Below are 25,009 nucleotides of genomic sequence, written 5' to 3'. Positions count from 1 at the left end.
CTCTCCCCTCCCCCTCTCCCCTATAAAGAGAAAGAGAGAGAGGGCGGTAAAGAGAGAGAGGGCGGTAAAGAGAGAGAGAGAGGGCGGTAAAGAGAGAGAGAGGGCGGTAAAGAGAGAGAGAGAGGGCGGTAAAGAGAGAGAGAGAGGGCGGTAAAGAGAGAGAGAGAGGGCGGTAAAGAGAGAGAGAGAGAGATGGCGGTAAAGAGAGAGAGGGCGGTAAAGAGAGAGAGAGAGGGCGGTAAAGAGAGAGAGGGCGGTAAAGAGAGAGAGGTCGGTAAAGAGAGAGAGGTCGGTAAAGAGAGAGAGGGCAGTATAGAGAGAGAGGGCGGTAAAGAGAGAGAGGGCAGTATAGAGAGAGAGGGCGGTAAAGAGAGAGAGGGCAGTAAAGAGAGAGAGGGCGGTAAAGAGAGAGAGGTCGGTAAAGAGAGAGAGAGAGGGCGGTAAAGAGAGAGAGGGCGGTAAAGAGAGAGAGAGAGGGCGGTAAAGAGAGAGAGGGCGGTAAAGAGAGAGAGGGCGGTAAAGAGAGAGAGAGGGCGGTAAAGAGAGAGAGAGAGGGCGGTAAAGAGAGAGAGGGCGGTAAAGAGAGAGAGAGGGCGGTAAAGAGAGAGAGAGAGGGCGGTAAAGAGAGAGAGAGGGCGGTAAAGAGAGAGAGAGAGAGGGCGGTAAAGAGAGAGAGGGCAAAGAGAGAGAGAGAGGGCGGTAAAGAGAGAGAGAGGGCGGTAAAGAGAGAGAGAGAGGGCGGTAAAGAGAGAGAGAGGGCGGTAAAGAGAGAGAGAGAGGGCGGTAAAGAGAGAGAGAGGGCGGTAAAGAGAGAGAGAGAGGGCGGTAAAGAGAGAGAGAGAGGGCGGTAAAGAGAGAGAGGGCGGTAAAGAGAGAGAGGGTGGTAAAGAGAGAGAGAGGGCGGTAAAGAGAGAGAGGGCGGTAAAGAGAGAGAGATGGCGGTAAAGAGAGAGAGAGAGGGTGGTAAAGAGAGAGAGAGAGAGCAGCTCATGCAATAAAAGACGAGTCTTCCTCTTCATTCTTCATTGTCTCTGCACCTTCTGCCCCTGTTAAATATGTGTTTTCTAGTGGTGCACAGCTGCTGGTTTCCCCACTCAACCCGCCTGTGTCTGTCTGTCTGTGTATTTAGTTTGTGGTGCAGTTGTTTGTGTGTGTGACGCTGTGTGTTTAGTTGTGGTTGTTGTAATTGCCTGTGGAGCAAAGTGTTCTTCTGAATATACAGTATCTGAGTGAAGCCGTGGTTCAGGAGCCTTCTAGTCTTAATGAGGTCAGCATCCACTCCCATATTCCCAGCTGGCTGCCGTGTTTACACATGTAACACTAACCACAAACAACAAGCATGCATCATGTTGTCTTTTCTCTTGTCTTTGTTTTGTCTAGTCTGTCTCTTCTACCCCCCAACCCCCCCAACCCCAACTCTTCCCACTCTGTGTGTTGACCAAGGCTAAGTTGGACTAACAGGTGGGGGACATCTTGATGGTGTGTGCTGTCTGGTTGTTCCCATATACTTCTGCCTCCACACACACGCACATGTGCGCACACACACACACGCACACACATACACACGCACACACAAATGAGTCAGTGTGACTGGAGATCAGATTCTCTAATAGCAGAAGAATGTGGTGTCATGTGGTGGGCTGTGTTGTGTGTCCAAGGCCCATTTTCCACTGCAGCCAGACACACATTCATACTGCTTCCTGCCCCAGGGTCTTCCTCTGTCTTCCTCCCCTCTCCCCTCCCTCTCCCACTGGCTAAAAGGGATCCCCTCTCTTTCTTTCTACTGATTTTTTAAAATAATTTCCCCCCCTTTCTCTTCCTCTTGTTCTTCCTCACTTTCTTCCATTCTTCTCTGTCTCCATCTTTCCCCTACAACCTCTTGTCTTGTTGATGCTGTCTCAGGTAGTCATCTCTCTGAAGGCCATGCAGTGTCTGTAGATCCTCAGTATGTAGGGCCAGTGACAGGGCTGGAGTGGACTGGGTTTAGTCTGGTCTATTCTGGGGTCTACTCTTCATAGTAGGCTGTAGATTAGTACATGCCGAGTAGTCGTGGTTTTCCAGTAAAGCAGGGCTGTCTTGACAGGAACACACACATCCAGTACTGTCTGAGTCACAATGGAGATTCAGACACTGTTAGAGACGGTTATTACTGAGGAAATGGAGGTGGATTAGGAGGAGAAGTGTCATTCTGGCTGGAAGGGAGGGAAACACACAAACACATGGAGTTTAAACTGAGCCTCAGCCAGACTTCCAGTTAATGGAACTCTTAACTAGGAGAGGATCAACTTTAAACAAACCCAGACAGAACTTTAAAAATCACATTCAAATACTTTAACCTTGAAATCTGCCCTTGCCAAAGCGCGAGACTGCTTTTTTCTTCCTCTGTTAAATGTTTGAATGTTTGATAGTTTCAGGTCTATAGCAGAACCCGCGCGGGAATTAATGTCATTCATATGCCCCGCGGAAATTACTTTTCAAATGCATATCATCTAAAACATGCAAATGAGGCTGACTTTATGCTCCCTGTTTAATATGAATTATCATTTTGTGAATACCTATTATTACTGCATTTCTCCAATTATATTGTTCTTTTTTTTCCACTTCTGCATACGGACAGGAGCGTGCGCGCAAACACACACACACACACACACACACACACACACACACACACACACACACACACACACACACACACACGGTTTGTGATGGTATTTCTTTGTGATGCATGTATTTTAATGAGGAGTAATAAGGATGGTAACGACCCAGTCCACTCCTCTTCCTCTTCTCCCGTCGCGGTATGGGGGAATGATTGGGGTGAAGAGGATGGGTGTCAGGTTCTGATTTAAAAACTAAATACACCAAAGTTACACGGATGGAGCGCAATTGTATCGTCCAAAACCATTTTCTTTAAGTACAAATTAAAATAAGACATGCAATACAAGTTGTTCTTGGTGAATTCTGAATTAGCCAAGTGAAATATTAATGTGTTTTAAAAGTGAACAGCGCATGTTTATCTTTCAGCCCTCGCTGCTTCTGATAGAGGCGTCAGCAGGGAAGTGAATGCCCTTGTCTGAGACCAAGTGTTTCTTTTCTTTTTTCCTACATTGAATTGAAGGCATCCTTTTTCAAACGAATTACTCTTTTAATTTATTTATATTGCAGCATAAATTATTCTATTAATATTAGTATGTTCCAAATCAGTAATAATTCTCTTGGTGTTAGCTCTACTCCTGTTCATTAGCATGTCACTTTAACAAAGATTTTTCTTTCTCTTCTAAATTATAAAAGAGACATTTTTTAATGCAATGAGAACTGCCTTAGAAATAATTAATATTTTAGTTTTGCTCCGAAAGACAAAACATGGAGAAAAGAGAGAAAGAATCGCAGGAAACTAACAATTACCAGATTAACAATACAGACTATCAGTACAAACTGAGTCTGGTTGTCCTGCTTTTACCCTTTGAGGTGTAAAAAAACAGCAATAAACATAGTGTGTGTGTGTGTGTGTGTGTGTGTGTGTGTGTGTGTGTGTGTGTGTGTGTGTGTGTGTGTGTGCGTGTGTGTGTGTGCGCGTGTGTGCGTGTGCGTGTGCGTGTGTGCGTGTGCGTGTGTGTGTGTGTGTGAGTGTGTGTGGATATCATCTAGGCCTAGCACTTTTTGGATGTGATGTGTGAATAAATTAATGCTGTGATGCCTTGGACGAAGTTCAAAAGTACTAAAATTCAATTAATTTGAAAGTGGACATGCTATCGTTTTTCCCCGCATGTCTCCTTTAAAGTCTACCCTGTTTTTATTACGGACTTATTCAATTACATTTGATTAAACCCTCTCTGATCCAATCTATTAATTAACTGGGAAATGCAAAGTGGCTGACTTGAAAGCAGATGTATAAAATTATATCATGTCCATTTTTTTCATTCTTTTTTTTTACGTCCTCATTTTTTAATTCCGTTTCAGCACTTTATAAAGACATTTTGCTGCTCGTTTCCAGGTGAAATTAAATCTGTGTATTTGTTTTATCTACCTAGTAACCGTTTTGATTGTGTAAATAAAAATCTTTTTTGCCTCAGGCATTTGACAAGCACAATTACAGTAATTCATATAGCTAAATACAGTCTCATTTCCACAATAAAAAAAAAAGCAAAACGCCCAGAATTGAACATAGTATTCCTACAGAAATAATTAAAGGTTGATTCATCTGTGTAATTGAGTTTACAAGGTTGTCATAGTGGAATGTGTAGGATATCCAGGTCAATATTTGCAGGGGGATCTGATGACTCCACAAGGCTAACTCAATGTTTCACACAAGTGATCCATTCATACAGCAGACCTTGTATTGGACTGGGGGAAAGATCATATCACACTGCTTGTTCCACATGGAGATATATGTTGAATATATGGAAGGCTGTGACAACATTTAGAACAGCACATGTATTTCCTGACAGACCAATGTGTGTGTCGGTTACCTAGACATCAAGCAGAGACAGACCTTATACCCTGAAACAGTGGAGGGATTCAGTTTGGTGTATAATTTAACGTGGAGAGAGCTTTCTTGAGAGAGAAAAAAAATGAAACACTCTTTGACTAGAGTGACATGCACACACACACACACACACACACACACACACACACACACACACACACACACACACACACACACACACACACACACACACACACACACACACACACACACACACACACACACACACACACACACACACACGCAAACACAGACATACAACGACCGTGGCAGAGACCAACTCTAACGCTGGATGAATTACTACCACCAATCTGAATCTTTTGATTCATGTGACACCTGTCACTCTCCGAATGCTGTGATACACACACACACACACACACATGCACACACACGTCAGGATCTTTCCCTGTCTCTGTGCTGTGTCAGGAAGACAGAAGCAGAGAGCAGGGCGGATGTTTAGGCACGAGGAAGACAGACTCACTTACAACTATCACTCATCCCTTCCTTTATTTCTCTTTCTTTCTTTCCTCCCTCTCTTCTTCATCACTGTTCATTTTAGGTGTAATAAGTATCATTTTGTTTTGACACCACAGAGGTCTGGATAAGCGTTTTGATTGAGTACCACAGGGCCCTCCGTTTAACCTCTCCTCGTTTTCACCATCACACCATCCTCCCCCGTCTCAGACCACCCGTCATCCCCTTCTCTTTCACTTCTTCCCCCTCCCTGCCCACCCTCTCACCCCTATAGTCATTCCCCTTAACTCACCCCTCTCCCTCTCCCTCTCTCTCTCTCCATCTGAAGGTCATTCTAATAAAGGTATCTCATAGGACCTAGCTGCTAATTGCTTAGCGGTGCGCTAGCTGGTTTCTGATGGTAAGAAAGAAACCACCTCTGTTCTCTTTCTCTCCCATTCTCTCTCTTTCTCTCTACCTCTTTTTTTTCTCTCTCTCTACCCCCTCTAACCTCTGTTCCGCCATGTTAAATATAATCAGGGTATTAGCACTGTGGACTGTCATACGCTGCCCTTACCCCCTAACACTGGAGAGAGAGGGAGGGGAGAGGGAGGGGGAGAGAGGCGGGAAACAGAGGGGATTATTCATCCTCATGATCACAGGATGATGTTTAACCGGCCGATATCTTGACCCCTATTCCTCACACACTCACACACACACACACACACACACACACACACACACACACACACACACACACACACACACACACACACACACACACACACACACACACACACACACACACACTCACAATCATAACCCTCAATTCTTCCGACTCGTGATTTTGCCTCAGATAAATGAGGTGTGTGAGAGGCCTGCTCCTTCTCCAAATATTTGTCTGAGTGTGTATGTGCATGCATCATGTGTGTGTGACCATGTGTATGTGGAGAACTCTACTTTTAGACAGCAGTCTACGGGGCAGGCTGGTAAATCACTTACTGCACTCTAAGAAGAGGGGTCGGCATGGAGGCAGGAGTGTATGTTTGCCCCGGTCACTCACACACACACGGAGCGATCTCATCGTTGTGGAATGTGGTGTGTGTTTACCTATGGCTCCTAAACCCACCTGACTGAGAGTTCTAATCTTTATGGGCTCGGCAAACAGGGACTTTGTCTTCACAGAACCACAGACTCACACACACACACACACACACACACACACACACACACACACACACACACACACACACACACACACACACACACACACACACACACACACACACACACACACACACACACACACACACACACACACACAGACATGCCCAGACAGCCTCAGCACCATATGTCCTGACTGTAGGTTGTGGCTCGGTGTGTTTTTTTAATATTGCCTTTTTATTATTGTCTCCTTCTGTTCAAGACACTCCTCCTCTAGCTGACCTCCTTTCCCTCTCCCTCCTTCTCTACCTCTCCTATTCCACTGTCTCTCTCCTCTCTCTGTCAGGTTGATCCCTGGCCATGATCATTGAATTGTTCTTTATCTACAGTAGATGCATATTGGGAAATGGGGAGGGTATGGGAGAGGAGTGGATGGGAGAGGAGGAGAAGGGAGTGAGAGGAGGGGATGGGAGGGGAGGGGATGGGGGAGGAGGGGATGGGAGTGGAGGAGAGGGGAGAGGAGGGGATGGGAGAGGAGGAGATGGGAGGGGAGGGGATGGGAGAGGATGAGATGGGAGGGGAGGGGGTGGGAGAGGAGGAGATGGGAGGGGAGGGGATGCGATGGGAGAGGAGGAGATGGGAGGGGAGGAGATGGGAGGGGAGGGGAGGGGATGGGAGAGGATAAGATGGGAGGGGAGGGGGTGGGAGATGAGGAGATGGGAGGGGAGGGGATGGGGAGAGGAGGAGATGGGAGGGGAGGAGATGGGAGAGGAGGGGATGGGAGAGGAGGTGAAGGGAGAGGAAGGGATGGGAGAGGATAAGATGGGAGGGGAGGGGAGGGGGTGGGAGATGAGGAGATGGGAGGGGAGGGGATGGGAGAGGAGGAGATGGGAGGGGAGGAGATGGGAGAGGAGGGGATGGGAGGGGAGGAGATGGGAGAGGAGGGGATGGGAGAGGAGGGGAGAGGAGGGGATGGGGAGACACACACAGGGGAACTGTTCTTAGACTGGAGGTTCAGCTTAAAATGTGATGCTCACACACACTACTCCAGTTGTTGGCAACAAGCAACAAAACCGTCTCCCTAGGGGATCTTTTGGGGGCCCCCCAAAGTTTGTCGTAAAAAAAAGTTTTGGGCCATCCAGGAAGCCCAAAAAGCCAATCAGCAAAAAAATTGTTTAATTTGGAAATCTGATTAGAAGTATTCCCATGTTTGATCGTGTCTCAATGTAATGAAGGTATGAAATTATTGTTATTTCTCTTTTTTTGGCTTAGTTGTGGTCAATTTGCAGTTTACAAATGATTATAATTATGTTCTGACCCTGACCATCCAAAAATTGTCCCGTGGCTGAATCTAGTTGCCTATCCCTGCTCTGCTCCAACTGTCTGATTGGCATTATAGGCTGTGAGCTGTGTGTAGTTCCAAGAAGTAGTTAAGCCTGTATGTTAGACTAGATCAGCTGGGTAGGCGCTGGGAAGGGGCCAGGTCTGTCTGTCTCTCTCTAGGCCTGAGGCTCTTTGAAGCCGCCCAGCCAGCTTGAATATTCTTGGCCCGTAGCTCTCTGCTCTCTCCTGTCTGTCTGGGGGCTAATGCAGCTCACCTGCTAGCACTGGATACAGGCCAGCCAGAGCTAGCATTAGCTTAGCCATGCACCAAAGGCTAACTTGCTAGTGTTGGAAAAGGGGCCAGAACAGCCCGAGACAGATAGCCTTATCCAGACAAGCTAAAGGCAACTAGCAACTACTCAACTGGGCTGAACGAAAGGATATCCACTCTGTAGCAAAGGAGGAAAGAAATGAGAGCGAGATAGAGGGGGAGAAAGTGAGAAATGTCTGAATAAAAAGAGAGACGGTGAGGGGGAGAGAGAGATGTCTGAATAAAGAGAGAGAGGGTGAGGGGGAGAGAGAGAGATGTCTGAATAAAGAGAGAGACGGTGAGGGGGAGAGAGAGATGTCTGAATAAAGAGAGAGACGGATGAGGTGGGGGGAGAGAGAGAGATGTCTGAATAAAAAGAGAGACGGTGAGGGGGAGAGAGAGATGTCTGAATAAAGAGAGAGACGGTGAGGGGGAGAGAGAGAGATGTCTGAATAAAAAGAGAGACGGTGAGGGGGAGAGAGAGATGTCTGAATAAAGAGAGAGACGGTGAGGGGGAGAGAGAGATGTCTGAATAAAAAGAGAGAGGGTGAGAGAGAGAGATGTCTGAATAAAAGAGAGACGGTGAGGGGAGAGAGAGATGTCTGAATAAAAGAGAGACGGTGAGGGGGAGAGAGAGATGTCTGAATAAAAAAAAGAGAGAGATGTCTGAATAAAAGAGAGACGGTGAGGGGGAGAGAGAGATGTCTGAATAAAAAGAGAGACGGTGAGGGGAGAGAGAGATGTCTGAATAAAAAGAGAGACGGTGAGGGGGAGAGAGAGATGTCTGAATAAAAAGAGAGAGGGTGAGGGGGAGAGAGAGAGATGTCTGAATAAAAAGAGAGACGGTGAGGGGGAGAGAGAGATGTCTGAATAAAAAGAGAGACGGTGAGGGGGAGAGAGAGATGTCTGAATAAAAAGAGAGACGGTGAGGGGGAGAGAGAGATGTCTGAATAAAAAGAGAGACGGTGAGGGGGAGAGAGAGATGTCTGAATAAAAAGAGAGACGGTGAGATGGGGAGAGAGAGATGTCTGAATAAAAAGAGAGACGGTGAGGGGGAAAGAGATGTCTGAATAAAAAGAGAGACGGTGAGGGGGAGAGAGAGATGTCTGAATAAAAAGAGAGACGGTGAGGGGGAGAGAGAGATGTCTGAATAAAAAGAGAGACGGTGAGGGGAGAGAGAGATGTCTGAGACGGTGAGGGGGGAGAGAGAGATGTCTGAATAAAAGAGAGACGGTGAGGGGGAGAGAGAGATGTCTGAATAAAAAGAGAGACGGTGAGGGGGAGAGAGAGATGTCTGAATAAAAAGAGAGACGGTGAGGGGGAGAGAGAGATGTCTGAATGAGAGGGTGAGGGGGGAGAGAGAGATGTCTGAATAAAAAGAGAGACGGTGAGGGGAGAGAGAGAGATGTCTGAATAAAAGAGAGAGAAAAGAGAGATGTCTGAATAAAAAGAGGACGGTGAGGGGGAGAGAGAGAGATGTCTGAATAAAAGAGAGAAGAAGAGATGTCTGAATAAAAAGAGAGACGGTGAGGGGGGAGAGAGAGATGTCTGAATAAAAAGAGAGACAGTGAGGGGGAGAGAGAGAGATGTCTGAATAAAAAGAGAGACGGTGAAGAGAGAGATGTCTGAATAAAAAGAGAGGTGAGGGGGGAGAGAGATGTCTGAATGAATAAAATGTCTGAAGAGAGACAGTGAGGGGGAGAGAGAGATGTCTGAATAAAAAGAGAGACAGTGAGGGGAGAGAGAGAGATGTCTGAATAAAGAAAAGTGAGGGGAGAAGAGAGAGAGAGACGGTGAGGGGGAGAGAGAGAGATGTCTGAATAAAAAGAGAGACGGTGAGGGGGAGAGAGAGAGATGTCTGAATAAAAAGAGAGACGGTGAGGGGGAGAGAGAGATGTCTGAATAAAAAGAAAGGGGAGAGAGAGAGATGTCTGAATAAAAAAGAGAGGGTGAGGGGGAGAGAGAGAGATGTCTGAATAAAAAGAGAGACGGTGAGGGGGAGAGAGAGATGTCTGAATAAAAAGAGAGAGGGTGAGGGGGAGAGAGAGAGATGTCTGAATAAAAAGAGAGACAGTGAGGGGGAGAGAGAGATGTCTGAATAAAAAGAGAGAGGGTGAGGGGGGGAGAGAGAGATGTCTGAATAAAAAGAGAGACAGTGAAAGAGAGATGTCTGAATAAAAAAGAGAGAGGGTGAGGGGGAGAGAGAGAGATGTCTGAATAAGAAGTGAGGGGGGAGAGATGTCTGAATGAGGGTGGGGGGAGAGAGAGAGATGTCTGAATAAAAAAAGAGACAGAGAGAGTGAGAGGGGAGGGGGAGAGAGAGATGTCTGAATAAAAAGAGAGACGGTGAAGATGTCTGAATAAAAAGAGAGACAGTGAGGGGGAGAGAGAGATGTCTGAATAAAAAGAGAGACGGTGAGGGGGAGAGAGAGAGATGTCTGAATAAAAAGAGAGTGGGGGAGAGAGAAGATGTCTGAATAAAAAGAGGGTGAGGGGGAGAGAGAGATGTCTGAATAAAAAGAGAGACGGTGAGGGGGAGAGAGAGATGTCTGAATAAAAAGAGAGGGTGAGGGGGGAGAGAGAGATGTCTGAATAAAAAGAGAGGTGAGTGGGAGAGAGAGATGTCTGAATAAAAAGAGAGAGGGTGTCTGAGAGAGAATGTCTGAATAAAAAGAGAGGGGTGAGGGGGAGAGAGAGAGATGTCTGAATAAAAAGAGAGACGGTGAGGGGGGAGAGAGAGATGTCTGAATAAAAAGAGAGAAAGGGGGAGAGAGAGATGTCTGAATAAAAAAGAGAGACAGTGAGGGGAGAGAGAGAGTGAGGGAATAAAAAGAGAGACGGTGAGGGGGGAGAGAGAGATGTCTGAATAAAAAGAGAGACGGTGAGGGGGAGAGAGAGATGTCTGAATAAAAAGAGAGACAGTGGGTGGGGGAGAGAGAGATGTCTGAATAAAAAGAGAGACGGTGGGAGAGAGAGAGATGTCTGAATAAAAAGAGAGACGGTGAGGGGGAGAGAGAGATGTCTGAATAAAAAGAGAGACGGTGAGTGGGGGAGAGAGAGATGTCTGAATAAAAATAGAGAGGGTGAGGGGGAGAGAGAGAGATGTCTGAATAAAAAGAGAGACGTCTGAATAAAAGAGAGACAGTGAGGGGGAGAGAGAGAGATGTCTGAATAAAAAGAGAGAGGGTGAGGGGGAGAGAGAGAGATGTCTGAATAAAAAGAGAGACAGTGAGGGGGAGAGAGAGAGATGTCTGAATAAAAAGAGAGACGGTGAGGGGGAGAGAGAGAGATGTCTGAATAAAAAGAGAGACGGTGAGGGGGAGAGAGAGAGATGTCTGAATAAAAAGAGAGACGGTGAGGGGGGAGAGAGAGATGTCTGAATAAAAGGGGGAGAGAGAGATGTCTGAGAGACGGGAGGGGGAGAGAGAGAGATGTCTGAATAAAAAGAGAGAGGGTGAGGGGGAGAGAGAGAGATGTCTGAATAAAAAGAGAGAGGGTGAGGGGGAGTGTACTGGTGTTTGGGGATTCCTGCTTTCCTCTAACCTGTTTTATTAAAACATCTTCTGTCTGCAGTTCAGAAATGACACACATCCTCTTTTCTTTCGTCCCGTTGACAGAGCAGAGGAGGAAAGAGGACAGGCAGTTGACTGTACTGCAGTGTTGGTCTTTTGGGTGGTTGAGGACACACACACAGACACACAAACACACACACAGACACACCGAAATGTAATGCCAAGTGCAGCAGTGTGCCATGGCTACAGAGAGAGCCAGTATGTGTGTCCCTGCGTGCATCTATGTGTGTGTGTCTCTCCAGAGCGGACCCCCCGCGGACCGCCCTCCTATAGAAGAGGAATGGTTGAGTCCTCAAGCTAAGCTGTCTTCAAGCGAGGGTCTTTCCTTTACTGTCAGGACATTCCAGCCTGTCCTTAATGTGGATCAGGGGGAGGTGAGGGAGGATAGGCAGGCTGAGAGGGGCGAGAGGGAAGGGTTGAGGCCTTTGATGGTGCTGGTGCAGGCAGGCTACAGGGGAAGTTCAGGGTGGAGAGGGAAATACGGGGTTACATCTGGACAGAGACATTAGGCCATATGGACACACTATTCTCCCTCTCTCTTTATGACAAACACATATACACATGCACACATGTACTATGTGCACACACACACACAAAGCATAGAAGCACCTGCCCTCTGGCCTACGGCCTAGCTCACACAAACACACCCTGTCCTTCCTCTAGTGACTCAAACAAACAAACAGAGCCAGCATTAATTTATCTAAACACACATATTCTCACACACACCACACACCACACACACTCCCTCTCACAAACACTCCCAGCTCAGTTTACAACATAAAGAAAACTGCATTCAAACAGAAAAGTGTTTATTTTAGATACATTTCCTGAATGCTCTGAGTTTAAGAAAAGATACAGGGAGCGACAACACAGTAGACTGGAGAGCAGAGCAGCCTTCATGTTCACAGTAGACTGGAGAGCAGAGCAGCCTTCATGTTCACAGTAGACTGGAGAACAGAGCAGCCTTCATGTCCACAGTAGACTGGAGATCAGAGCAGCCTTCATGTCCACAGTAGACTGGAGAGCAGAGCAGCCTTCATGTCCACAGTAGACTGGAGAGCAGAGCAGCCTTCATGTCCACAGTAGACTGGAGAGCAGAGCAGCCTTCATGTCCACAGTAGACTGGAGAGCAGAGCAGCCTTCATGTTCACAGTAGACTGGAGAGCAGAGCAGCCTTCATGTTCACAGTGGACTGGAGAGCAGAGCAGCCTTCATGTCCACAGTAGACTGGAGATCAGAGCAGCCTTCATGTTCACAGTAGACTGGAGAGCAGAGCAGCCTTCATGTTCACAGTGGACTGGAGAGCAGAGCAGCCTTCATGTCCACAGTAGACTGGAGATCAGAGCAGCCTTCATGTTCACAGTAGACTGGAGAGCAGAGCAGCCTTCATGTTCACAGTGGACTGGAGAGCAGAGCAGCCTTCATGTCCACAGTAGACTGGAGATCAGAGCAGCCTTCATGTTCACAGTAGACTGGAGAGCAGAGCAGAGCAGCCTTCATGTCCACAGTAGACTGGAGAGCAGAGCAGCCTTCATGTTCACAGTAGACTGGAGAGCAGAGCAACCTTCATGTTCACAGTAGACTGGAGAGCAGAGCAGCCTTCATGTTCACAGTAGACTGGAGAGCAGAGTAGCCTTCATGTTCACAGTAGACTAGAGAGCAGAGCAGAGCAGCCTTCATGTTCACAGTAGACTGGAGAGCAGAGCAGCCTTCATGTTCACAGTAGACTGGAGAGCAGAGCAACCTTCATGTTCACAGTGGACTGGAGAGCAGAGCAGCATTCATGTTCACAGTAGACTGGAGAGCAGAGCAGCCTTCATGTTCACAGTAGACTGGATAGCAGAGCAACCTTCATGTTCACAGTAGACTGGAGAGCAGAGGAGTAGACTGGAGAGCAGAACAGGCTTCATGTTCACAGTAGACTGGAGAGCAGAGCAGCCTTCATGTTCACAGTAGACTGGAGAGCAGAGCAGAGCAGCCTTCATGTCCACAGTAGACTGGAGAGCAGAGCAGCCTTCATGTCCACAGTAGACTGGAGAGCAGAGCAACCTTCATGTTCACAGTAGACTGGAGAGCAGAGCAGCCTTCATGTCCACAGTAGACTGGAGAGCAGAGCAGCCTTCATGTTCACAGTAGACTGGAGTGCAGAGCAACCTACATGTTCACAGTAGATTGGAGAGCAGAGCAACCTTCATGTTCACAGTAGACTGGAGAGCAGAGCAACCTTCATGTTCACAGTAGACTGGAGAGCAGATCAACCTTCATGTTCACAGTAGACTGGAGAGCAGAGCAACCTTCATGTTCACAGTAGACTGGAGAGCAGAGCAGAGCAAACTTCATGTTCACAGTAGACTGGAGAGCAGAGAAGAGCAACCTTCATGTTCACAGTAGACTGGAGAGCAGAGCAACCTTCATGTTCACATTAGACTGGATACCAGAGCAGCCTTCATGTTCACAGTAGACTGGAGAGCAGAGCAACCTTCATGTTCACAGTAGACTGGAGTGCAGAGCAACCTACATGTTCAAAGTAGACTGGAGAGCAGAGCAGCCTTCATGTTCACAGTAGACTGGAGAGCAGAGCAGCCTTCATGTTCACAGTAGACTTGATAGCAGAGCAGAGCAGCCTTCATGTCCACAGTAGACTGGAGAGCAGAGCAAACTTCATGTTCACAGTGGACTGGAGAGCAGAGCAGCCTTCATGTTCACAGTAGACAGGAGAGCAGAGCAACCTTCATGTTCACAGTAGACTGGAGAGCAGTGCAGCCTTCATGTTCACAGTAGACTGGAGAGTAGAGCAACCTTCATGTTCACAGTAGACTGGAGAGCATTGCAACCTTCATGTTCACAGTAGACTGGAGAGCAGAGCAGCCTTCATGTTCACAGTAGACTGTAGAGCAGAGCAGAGCAGCTTTCATGTTCACAGTAGACTGGAGAGCAGAGCAGAGCAGCCTTCATGTTCACAGTAGACTGGAGAGCAGAGCAGAGCAACCTTCATGTTCACAGTAGACTGGAGAGCAGAGCAGAGCAACCTTCATGTTCACAGTAGACTGGAGAGCAGAGCAGAGCAGAGCAACATTCATGTTCACAGTAGACTGGAGAGCAGAGCAGAGCAGAGCAGCCTTCATGTTCAATAGTAGACTGGAGAGCAGAGCAGCCTTCATGTTCACAGTAGACTGGAGAGCAGAGCTGAGCAACCTTCATGTTCACAGTAGACTGGAGAGCAGAGCAGAGCAACCTTCATGTTCACAGTAGACTGGAGAGCAGAGCAGAGCAGAGCAGCCTTCATGTTCAAAGTAGACTGGAGAGCAGAGCAGAGCAGCCTTCATGTTCACAGTAGACTGGAGAGCAGAGCAGAGCAGCCTTCATGTTCACAGTAGACTGGAGAGCAGAGCAGAGCAAACCTTCATGTTCACAGTAGACTGGAGAGCAGAGCAGAGCAACCTTCATGTTCACAGTAGACTGGAGAGCAGAGCTGAGCAACCTTCATGTTCACAGTAGACTGGAGAGCAGAGCAGAGCAGAGCAGCCTTCATGTTCAAAGTAGACTGGAGAGCAGAGCAGAGCAGCCTTCGTGTTCACAGTAGACTGGAGAGCAGAGCAGAGCAGAGCAGACCAGCCTTCATGTTCACAATAGACTGGAGAGTAGAGCAGAGCAGCCTTCATGTTCACAGTAGACTGGAGAGCAGAGCAGAGCAGCCTTCATGTTCACAGTAGACTGGAGAGCAGAGCAGCCTTCATGTTCACAGTAGACTGGAGTGCAGAGCAACCTACATGTTCACAGTAGATTGGAGAGCAGAGCAACCTTCATGTTCACAGTAGACTGGAGAGCAGAGACCTTCATGTTCACAGAGACTGGAGAGCAGATCAACCTTCATGTTCACAGTAGACTGGAGAGCAGAGCAACCTTCATGTTCACAGTAGACTGGAGAGCAGATCAACCTTCATGTTCACAGTAGACTGGAGAGCAGAGCAACCTTCATGTTCACAGTAGACTGGAGAGCAGAGCAGAGCAAACTTCATGTTCACAGTAGACTGGAGAGCAGAGCAACCTTCATGTTCACAGTAGACTGGAGAGCAGAGCAACCTTCATGTTCACATTAGACTGGATACCAGAGCAGCCTTCATGTTCACAGTAGACTGGAGAGCAGAGCAACCTTCATGTTCACAGTAGACTGGAGTTACATGTTCAAAGTAGACTGGAGAGCAGAGCAGCCTTCATGTTCACAGTAGACTGGAGAGCAGAGCAGCCTTCATGTTCACAGTAGACTTGATAGCAGAGCAGAGCAGCCTTCATGTCCACAGTAGACTGGAGAGCAGAGCAAACTTCATGTTCACAGTGGACTGGAGAGCAGAGCAGCCTTCATGTTCACAGTAGACAGGAGAGCAGAGCAACCTTCATGTTCACAGTAGACTGGAGAGCAGTGCAGCCTTCATGTTCACAGTAGACTGGAGAGTAGAGCAACCTTCATGTTCACAGTAGACTGGAGAGCATTGCAACCTTCATGTTCACAGTAGACTGGAGAGCAGAGCAGCCTTCATGTTCACAGTAGACTGTAGAGCAGAGCAGAGCAGCTTTCATGTTCACAGTAGACTGGCAGAGCAGAGCCTTCATGTTCACAGTAGACTGGAGAGCAGAGCAGAGCAGAGCAGAGCAACCTTCATGTTCACAGTAGACTGCAACCTTCATGAGAGACTGGAGAGAGCAGAGCAGAGCAACATTCATGTTCACAGTAGACTGGAGAGCAGAGCAGAGCAGAGCAGCCTTCATGTTCAATAGTAGACTGGAGAGCAGAGCAGCCTTCATGTTCACAGTAGACTGGAGAGCAGAGCTGAGCAACCTTCATGTTCACAGTAGACTGGAGAGCAGAGCAGAGCAACCTTCATGTTCACAGTAGACTGGAGAGCAGAGCAGAGCAGAGCAGCCTTCATGTTCAAAGTAGACTGGAGAGCAGAGCAGAGCAGCCTTCATGTTCACAGTAGACTGGAGAGCAGAGCAGAGCAGCCTTCATGTTCACAGTAGACTGGAGAGCAGAGCAGAGCAAACCTTCATGTTCACAGTAGACTGGAGAGCAGAGCAGAGCAACCTTCATGTTCACAGTAGACTGGAGAGCAGAGCTGAGCAACCTTCATGTTCACAGTAGACTGGAGAGCAGAGCAGAGCAGAGCAGCCTTCATGTTCAAAGTAGACTGGAGAGCAGAGCAGAGCAGCCTTCGTGTTCACAGTAGACTGGAGAGCAGAGCAGAGCAGAGCAGACCAGCCTTCATGTTCACAATAGACTGGAGAGTAGAGCAGAGCAGCCTTCATGTTCACAGTAGACTGGAGAGCAGAGCAGAGCAGCCTTCATGTTCACAGTAGACTGGAGAGCAGAGCAGAGCAGAGCAGCCTTCATGTTCACAGTAGACTGGAGAGCAGAGCAGAGCAGAGCAGCCTTCATGTTCACAGTAGACTGGAGAGCAGAGCAGAGCAGTGCAGCCTTCATGTTCACAGTAGACTGGAGAGCATTGCAACCTTCATGTTCACAGTAGACTGGAGAGCAGAGCAACCTTCATGTTCACAGTAGACTGGAGAGCAGAGCAACCTTCATGTTCACAGTAGACTGGAGAGCAGAGCAGAGCAGCCTTCATGTTCACAGTAGACTGTAGAGCAGAGCAGAGCAGCCTTCATGTTCACAGTAGACTGGAGAGCAGAGCAGAGCAGCCTTCATGTTCACAGTAGACTGGAGAGCAGAGCAGAGCAACCTTCATGTTCACAGTAGACTGGAGAGCAGAGCAGAGCAGAGCAACATTCATGTTCACAGTAGACTGGAGAGCAGAGCAGAGCAGAGCAGCCTTCATGTTCACAGTAGACTGGAGAGCAGAGCAGCCTTCATGTTCACAGTAGACTGGAGAGCAGAGCTGAGCAACCTTCATGTTCACAGTAGACTGGAGAGCAGGGCAGAGCAACCTTCATGTTCACAGTAGACTGGAGAGCAGAGCAGAGCAGCCTTCATGTTCAAAGTAGACTGGAGAGCAGAGCAGAGCAGCCTTCATGTTCACAGTAGACTGGAGAGCAGAGCAGAGCAGCCTTCATGTTCACAGTAGACTGGAGAGTAGAGCAGAGCAGCCTTCATGTTCACAGTAGACTGGAGAGCAGAGCAGAGCAACCTTCATGTTCACAGTAGACTGGAGAGCAGAGCAGAGCAAACCTTCATGTTCACAGTAGACTGGAGAGCAGAGCAGAGCAGAGCAACCTTCATGTTCACAGTAGACTGGAGAGCAGAGCTGAGCAACCTTCATGTTCACAGTAGACTGGAGAGCAGAGCAGAGCAGAGCAGCCTTCATGTTCAAAGTAGACTGGAGAGCAGAGCAGAGCAGCCTTCGTGTTCACAGTAGACTGGAGAGCAGAGCAGAGCAGAGCAGACCAGCCTTCATGTTCACAATAGACTGGAGAGTAGAGCAGAGCAGCCTTCATGTTCACAGTAGACTGGAGAGCAGAGCAGAGCAGCCTTCATGTTCACAGTAGACTGGAGAGCAGAGCAGAGCAGCCTTCATGTTCACAGTAGACTGGAGAGCAGAGCAGAGCAGAGCAGCCTTCATGTTCACAGTAGACTGGAGAGCAGAGCAGAGCAGAGCAGCCTTCATGTTCACAGTAGACTGGAGAGCAGAGCAGAGCAGCCTTCATGTTCACAGTAGACTGGAGAGCAGAGCAGAGCAGAGCAGAGCAGCCTTCATGTTCACAATAGACTGGAGAGCAGAGCAGAGCAGCCTTCATGTTCACAGTAGACTGGAGAGCAGAGCAGAGCAGCCTTCATGTTCACAGTAGACTAGAGCAGAGCAGCCTTCATGTTCACAGTAGACTGGAGAGCAGAGCAGAGCAACCTTCATGTTCACAGTAGACTGGAGAGCAGAGCAGAGCAAACCTTCATGTTCACAGTAGACTGGAGAGCAGAGCAGAGCAGAGCAACCTTCATGTTCACAGTAGACTGGAGAGCAGAGCTGAGCAACCTTCATGTTCACAGTAGACTGGAGAGCAGAGCAGAGCAGAGCAGCCTTCATGTTCAAAGTAGACTGGAGAGCAGAGCAGAGCAGCCTTCGTGTTCACAGTAGACTGGAGAGCAGAGCAGAGCAGAGCAGACCAGCCTTCATGTTCACAATAGACTGGAGAGTAGAGCAGAGCAGCCTTCATGTTCACAGTAGACTGGAGAGCAGAGCAGAGCAGCCTTCATGTTCACAGTAGACTGGAGAGCAGAGCAGAGCAGAGCAGCCTTCATGTTCACAGTAGACTGGAGAGCAGAGCAGAGCAGAGCAGCCTTCATGTTCACAGTAGACTGGAGAGCAGAGCAGAGCAGAGCAGCCTTCATGTTCACAGTAGACTGGAGAGCAGAGCAGAGCAGCCTTCATGTTCACAGTAGACTGGAGAGCAGAGCAGAGCAGAGCAGAGCAGCCTTCATGTTCACAATAGACTGGAGAGCAGAGCAGAGCAGCCTTCATGTTCACAGTAGACTGGAGAGCAGAGCAGAGCAGCCTTCATGTTCACAGTAGACTGGAGAGTAGAGCAGAGCAGCCTTCATGTTCACAGTAGACTGGAGAGCAGAGCAGAGCAACCTTCATGTTCACAGTAGACTGGAGAGCAGAGCAGAGCAGAGCAACCTTCATGTTCACAGTAGACTGGAGAGCAGAGCTGAGCAACCTTCATGTTCACAGTAGACTGGAGAGCAGAGCAGAGCAGAGCAGCCTTCATGTTCAAAGTAGACTGGAGAGCAGAGCAGAGCAGCCTTCATGTTCACAGTAGACTGGAGAGCAGAGCAGAGCAGAGCAGACCAGCCTTCATGTTCACAGTAGACTGGAGAGCAGAGCAGAGCAGCCTTCATGTTCACAGTAGACTGGAGAGCAGAGCAGAGCAGCCTTCATGTTCACAGTAGACTGGAGAGCAGAGCAGAGCAGAGCAGCCTTCATGTTCACAGTAGACTGGAGAGCAGAGCAGAGCAGAGCAGCCTTCATGTTCCAGTAGACTGGTTCAGAGCAGAGCAGAGCAGCCTTCATGGAGAGCAGAGCAGAGCAGAGCAGCCTTCATGTTCACAGTAGACTGGAGAGCAGAGCAGAGCAGAGCAGCCTTCATGTTCACAGTAGACTGGAGAGCAGAGCAGAGCAGAGCAGCCTTCATGTTCACAGTAGACTGGAGAGCAGAGCAGAGCAGAGCAGCCTTCATGTTCACAGTAGACTGGAGAGCAGAGCAGAGCAGAGCAGCCTTCATGTTCACAGTAGACTGGAGAGCAGAGCAGAGCAGAGCAGCCTTCATGTTCACAGTAGACTGGAGAGCAGAGCAGAGCAGAGCAGCCTTCATGTTCACAGTAGACTGGAGAGCAGAGCAGAGCAGAGCAGCCTTCATGTTCACAGTAGACTGGAGAGCAGAGCAGAGCAGAGCAGCCTTCATGTTCACAGTAGACTGGAGAGCAGAGCAGAGCAGAGCAGCCTTCATGTTCACAGTAGACTGGAGAGCAGAGCAGAGCAGAGCAGCCTTCATGTTCACAGTAGACTGGAGAGCAGAGCAGAGCAGAGCAGCCTTCATGTTCACAGTAGACTGGAGAGCAGAGCAGAGCAGAGCAGCCTTCATGTTCACAGTAGACTGGAGAGCAGAGCAGAGCAGAGCAGCCTTCATGTTCACAGTAGACTGGAGAGCAGAGCAGAGCAGAGCAGCCTTCATGTTCACAGTAGGTTCTCAGCATGTGGTTTTCCTAGCTGCCCCTGGAGAGGAGTGTTTGGGTGAGACTGTTTATGCTATTATCTGCATGTGTTGTGTGACTAGGTTATCTAAATCCTGTGGGGTTTTATTTAGCAGGGTTCGAAATCTTCTAGTGGAGATCAGACTGCACAAGGAGCTCTGTTTCAGTGGCCTGGTGGAGAGATACAGGGAGAGAGATAGATAGAGAGGGATAAAGGGAGAGAGATAGATAGAGAGGGATAAAAGGAGAGAGATAGATAGAGAGGGATAATGGGAGAGCGATAGATAGAGATGGATAATGGGAGATAGATAGATAGAGTGGAATAGAGGGAGAGAGATAGATGGAGAGGGATAAAGGGAGAGAGATAGATGCAAAGGGATAAAGAGAGATATATAGATAGAGAGGGAAATCAGAAAGAGATAGATGGAGAGGGGTAATGGGAGAGAGATAGAAAACAGAGCAAACTACAATGCTATTTGGCCCTACACAGAGAGTACACAGCGGCAGAATACCTGACCACTGTGACTGACCCAAAATTAAGGAAAGCTTTGACTATGTACAGACTCAGCGAGCATAGCCTTGCTATTGAGAAAGGCCGCCGTAGGCAGACATGGCTCTCAAGAGAAGACAGGCTATGTGCTCACTGCCCACAAAATGAGATGGAAACTGAGCTGCACTTCCTAACCTCCTGCCCAATGTATGACCATATTAGAGAGACATATTTCCCTCAGATTACACAGATCCACAAAGAATTCGAAAACAAATCCAATTTTGAAAAACTCCCATATCTACTGGGTGAAATTCCACAGTGTGCCATCAGAGCAGCAAGATTTGTGACCTGTTGCCACGAGAAAAGGGCAACCAGTGAAGAACACGCACCATTGTAAATACAACCCATATCTATGCTTATTTATTTTATCCTGTGTCCTTAACCATTTGTACATTGTAAAAACACTGTATATATATATAATATGACATTTGTAATGTCTTTATTGTTTTGAAACTTCTGTATGTGTGATGTCTACTGTTAATTTTTATTGTTTATTTCACTTTATATATTATATATTATGTTACCCATGCCAATAAAGCCCCTTGAATTGAATTGAATTGATAGATAGATAGATAGAGAGGGAAATCAGAAAGAGAGATAGATAGAGAGGGAAATCAGAAAGAGATAGATAGAGAGGGGTCATGGGAGAGAGAGATAGATAGATATAGAGGGAAATCAGATAGAGAGATAGATAGAGAGGGAAATCAGAAAGAGAGATAGATAGAGAGGGAAATCAGAAAGAGATAGATAGAGAGGGGTAATGGGAGAGAGATATATAGATAGATAGGGAAATCAGAAAGAGAGATAGATAGAGAGGGAAATCAGAAAGAGATAGATAGAGAGGGGTCATGGGAGAGAGAGAGATATAGAGGGAAATCAGAAAGAGAGATAGATAGATAGAGAGGGAAATCAGAAAGAGAGAGATAGATAGGGAAATCAGAAAGAGAGAGAGATAGATAGAGAGGGAAATCAGAAAGAGAGATAGATAGAGAGGGAAATCAGAAAGAGAGATAGATAGAGAAGGAAATCAAAAAGAGAGAGAGATAGATAGAGAGGGAAATCAGAAAGAGAGATAGATAGAGGGAAATCAGAAAGAGAGATAGATAGATAGGGAAATCAGAAAGAGAGATAGATAGAGAGGGAAATCAGAAAGAGAGAGGGCATAGGCATAAAAAAGCTGGTGTGGCGATAGACAGGGAGAGTGAGCAAGAGGGCGTGACAGATGGAGAGAGATGTGGAGATGCATTGGCACTGACCATATTCCTCCCTACCTCCCCCCTCCTTCCTCCCTCCTCCCTTCCCCGTTCCCTGTATTAATAAGCAGCGTTGCTGGGAGCTGATGCAAGGCGGGGAAACAGTCATTCAGGGAGCAGTATAAATATTCCCACATGAGGCTTAACATGATAAAGACTTAATAACCCAGTAAGCTGCTGTAAACACCCACACATACACACACACTCTTTAGCATGCACACACACATACACGACACACACGCCACAAATATACTTGCACACACATACAGGGAGGGGGAGGAGTTAACTGCAGGTGTGCAGGAGTTAAGCCAATCAGAGCTGTGCCTAAGAGAGGGTTCATTACACTGCAGAACATGTTGAAAGAGAACAAGGGATGAGAGAGAAGACAAAGAAAAAGTGAAGAAAAGATTAAGGGAGAAAAAAATATTCCAACCAAACTGACATTGGGTTAGAATTTGGAGCCGAGGTAAGCAGGGGGATTACATTGAGTACCATCACATACTTATTATTGTAATATGTTGTTATTGTATAGTTGACTGAAGACTACAGTGTATTCCTGCTCTGGAGCTGCTAATCATAAACAGTTTGTCAACCACATGGCTGTCTCCTGAGAGAATGTGTCTGACAGTGTGTGTGTGTGTGTGTGTGTGTGTGTGTGTGTGTGTGTGTGTGTGTGTGTGTGTGTGTGTGTGTGTGTGTGTGTGTGTGTGTGTGTGTGTGTGTGTGTGTGTGTGTGTGTGTGTGTGTGTGTGTGTGTGTGTGTGAGAGAGAAAGTTATTATTACGAAGAGAAAGTTCTGGAAGTGTACTGGCCTGTCTCCAGTGCTCCCAGGCAGCTAGCCAGTGATCCTTGTATTGTGAGCTGTAGGACAGGGAAGAGATGGCATTACTGAGGGATTGGGCTGGGAGACAGACCGGAACAGACTGGATCTACACCACAAACCCGTAGGGGAGAAGGTGGGAGGGGAAGTGAGAGGGAGGGGGATCTTGGAGTTGGGAGAAGGGAGTGATCGGTGTGAGCTTTGGGAATCAGTAAGACTCAATCCCCCCAAAGTCTTTAGAGTGAGTAGAGAAGAGGAGGGGGGTGTTCGCTACTCTCCTCTACTCGTCTCTCCTTCGGGGTAGTGTGGTCTGGCCTTGAGAAGCTAATATGGCTACCCAGTCTGTTGGTTTGTGTCACTTTAGATGAGGGTAATGGTGCAACCTGGACTCAGGGGTAGACGTAACATAGTAATGTAAATCCAGAACACACCAATACCTTTCATATGGTATTTCTTAGTTTGTGGATGTCCGTCATCCATTTTGTATGATATGCTACGAATTACAATTAGTATGATAAGTTACGAATTTGCAAAACAGATGATATGTTACGAATTCCAATTTGTTGTAGCTAACATTAGCTAGGTAGCTAGGTTGCTTAGGGTTAGGGGTTAAGGTTAGTGTTAAGGTTAGGGTTAGGAGTTAGGGTTAAGGTTAGGGAACGGGTTAGCTAACATGCTAAGTAGTTGCAAAGTAGCGAAAATGCAAAAGTTGTCAGTGATGAGTTTTGAACACGCAACATTTGGGTTGCCAAACATTCGCATTATGCGCCCACCCACCCACCCACCCACCCACCCATCCATCCATCCACCCACCCATCCATCCATCCATCCATCCACAACAACCAACATACTTTCCTGGATTTACCGTTACTATGCTGCGTTTAGTCTATGATACCAGGCTGGATAGTGGGATGGGGAGGGATGACTCATACAGGGTTATCAGTGCTAGTGGGTGGGAGGTGTTTAGGTAAGTACCTCCTCTGTGCATTGTGCCTACACAAGGCCTTCCAGCAGGTTGTTACCCAGGAGCCTTTGCAGACGCTACCTGTAGTAACAGGACGTACTGTATGATCCACCCAACTTAATTAATTACACATGCCAGAGAGAATTTCTCTTCTCTCTCTCTCTCTTCTCTCTCTCTCTCTCTCTCTCTCTCTCTCTCTCTCTCTCTCTCTCTCTCTCTCTCTCTCTCTCTCTCTCTCTCTCTCTCTCTCTCTCTCTCTCTCTCTCTCTCTCTCTCTCTCTCTCTCTCCCTCTCTCCTCTCTCTCTCTCTCTCTCTCTCTCTCTCTCTCTCTTTCTGTCCTGCAGCTGAGGCATGTTCTGTCCCATCACCTCTCTCTTCTTCTCCATCCCAATTAAAAGGCAGAGGAGCACTTTATTCCCCCTCTATCCCAAACATGATTTATCCCTCTGATCTGTACACCTCCTCCCTTCTCTCTCCCTCCTTCTTCGTCCATCCATCCATCCCTCCCTCTCTCCATCCCTCAGGGTAGTGGAATGCTTCTTCCTGCTCTCTCTCAGGTCAGGGGTTCAGCTGCAGGGGGTTTGGTTTGTGTTTGTGTTTCTAACTCGTCAGGGCAGGCCTCTGTACGGGAAGCTTTTCTGCTCTGCCAGATACACTTAAAGGGGTGTGTGTGTGCGCTGCGTCTTCTGTCTCACAGCTCTAATGAAAGACTCTAGTCTAGGATAGATTTATGCCCATGTCTCTCCCTTTGACCTCCTATTACTGCAGCTATATACACCCATTACAGGATATGACATTACAGAACCGTAGTATACCACACCGCACTGCTCTGTGTATGTCTGTGTGTGTGTGTGTGTGTGTGTGTGTGTGTGTGTGTGTGTGTGTGTGTGTGTGTGTGTGTGTGTGTGTGTGTGTGTGTGTGTGTGTGTGTGTGTGTGTGTGTGTGTGTGTGTGTGTGTGTGTGTGTGTGTGTATGTGTGTTTGTTTGTGTGTTTGTGCATGGATGCTTGTGTAAAAGTGACAGGTCCCCCCACCAACCCTTGTTCACCTTCAAGCTCTTTCTGCAAACTCTCTATCTCTTCCTCTCCTGGAGGTATGCTGTAGAGAGAGGGGCAGTGATAGCTAGTAGAGGGTGATTCATGGTTAGAGAAATGTATGAGGCGTCTGCTGTGGGATGAAGTCAATGAGCTGTACAGTCTGGAGGAAACTCAATCTGTGCCTAAAGACCCTTAAAGACCTTCTAATGCACTCAGCACAGCATAGGAGCAGCTACTACACCTGTTCTGTTATGGAGGGAGGGAGACTACTGGCCACACATGACTGTCTTCACACAGACAGAGAAAGAGGGACACAATGGGGCTCACACAGATCTGACTGTAGGGCCACGGGGGAGGGGATGGGGGTGAGGAAGATGG

At 47.7% G+C, this 25,009-nt stretch overlaps 1 protein-coding gene across 5 annotated transcripts in view; it reads left to right on the top strand.

Annotated features, from left to right (window-relative positions):
* Window positions 1-25,009, top strand: part of LOC135540057 (forkhead box protein P4-like) — a 188,427-nt gene that overhangs the window by 39,093 nt on the left and 124,325 nt on the right. Inside the window, exon 1 of one of the 5 annotated variants that reach the window (XM_064966379.1) lies at window positions 21,110-22,275. The exons of the other annotated variants lie outside the window; for them this stretch is intronic. The gene's annotated coding sequence lies outside the window, so the exon portion shown is untranslated. Of the gene's footprint in view, window positions 1-21,109; window positions 22,276-25,009 lie in introns of those variants that run through there. 5 annotated transcript variants of the gene reach the window in all.

Source organism: Oncorhynchus masou, chromosome 5 (genome assembly GCF_036934945.1).
Source record: "Oncorhynchus masou masou isolate Uvic2021 chromosome 5, UVic_Omas_1.1, whole genome shotgun sequence".
NCBI classification, from domain to species: domain Eukaryota; kingdom Metazoa; phylum Chordata; class Actinopteri; order Salmoniformes; family Salmonidae; genus Oncorhynchus; species Oncorhynchus masou.
Note: the sequence above shows the minus strand (reverse complement) of the source record. Positions and strands in the feature narration are given on the sequence as shown.